The sequence below is a fragment of the Physeter macrocephalus genome, chromosome 4, assembly GCF_002837175.3.
Source record: "Physeter macrocephalus isolate SW-GA chromosome 4, ASM283717v5, whole genome shotgun sequence".
NCBI lineage: Eukaryota > Metazoa > Chordata > Mammalia > Artiodactyla > Physeteridae > Physeter > Physeter macrocephalus.
The window spans coordinates 115,464,027-115,465,284 of NC_041217.1; the positions used below are offsets into that span (position 1 = coordinate 115,464,027).

Genomic DNA, 1,258 nt, shown 5'->3' on the forward strand with positions numbered 1-1,258 from the left:
CTTACCCTTAGCCAAGAGCACACTACATATTCTGACTATTCTTCTACTTTTGGTCATCCTCTTAGTGTAACACAGCGTCCTTACCCAAGCTGGTCTGCAGCAAGAGTGAGCCCTTATTTGCATCAGTCTTTGTTAGCATTTGCCGAGCTCTTGTTCTACACATCTGAAAATATTTAATCTTCCCTGTATGTATGTGTCATGTCCCTCTGTCCCCTTCAGTACTCTCTGCAAAATATAAAATACTCATTCTGAGAGAATGGACTATGTGCGTGGCTCTGTCTTGATTTCTGTTTCTCATATAAAAATGTTGTGTCTAGTTTAAGGGCTTCCCAAGAAAGGAACATTTACAATTCCTTCTGGTGAATAAGACATGCCTCCTGATGGTTTCTGTTCAGAAAGAAAGCCCAAGTTGTGCAGTGTTAGTGCACAGCCTTTATTCATTAGAGATTCATTCACACTCATTTGGGTAAGAGCCACCACTTTGACTATATTTTAAATAAGTGGAAACTTATTTTAAGGCTTATAGAGATTAAGCAATTTACTCAGGATCACCCAGCTACTGAGTGGTAGAGGCAAGCTCATGCTTTCCAAGTTTACATTCTGTGCTGTTTCCCTTTCATATATTCTTTCATCTTTCCTGGCCCAAGAGACTGAAGGGAGTAGATCTTTGTTAGGTCCATGAAAAACTTGTTCCCATCTCCCAGATTCCACAAATGGTTTCAAGGTGAGTTGTTGGAGACGCAGCAACTGCATTCCTTCTAAAAATTATCCATATCCATTATCCACTTTCAATTCTTTGTTTTACTTAGTGAAGATGTCAAAATAAATTATTTTTCACTGAAATGATGGAGATCTTGTCTACTATAGATGTCTCTTTCCTCATTTTGTATTGCTTTATCTAAATACTTGCCAAGCATATCTAACAACTCATCAAAAAATCCTACCTGAAATCCTGACTATATCAGACTGTGGATCAGTATATGGAATACAGATAGTCTGGATGTTTACTGTTCTTTTAATTGATATTCATCAGTAAGCAATTTTCAATGTCCTGTATGACATCTAATTGCTCAAATTCCTTTTTCAGTTTTCTCCCGTCAAGAAAAAGCTGAAAGGTAAATTTGGTGTTTCAGCCATTTTTTTTTTTTTTTTTTTTTTTTTTTTTTTGCGTTACGCGGGCCTCTCACTGTTGTGGCCTCTCCCATTGCAGAGCACAGGCTCCGGACGCGCAGGCTTAGCGGCCATGGCTCACGGGCCC

The 1,258-nt window shown here is 38.8% G+C and overlaps 1 protein-coding gene across 3 annotated transcripts in view; it reads left to right on the forward strand.

Annotated features, from left to right (window-relative positions):
- ADGRL4 (adhesion G protein-coupled receptor L4) overlaps positions 1–1,258 on the forward strand; it is a 113,831-nt gene that overhangs the window by 91,543 nt on the left and 21,030 nt on the right. The window lies entirely within an intron of this gene.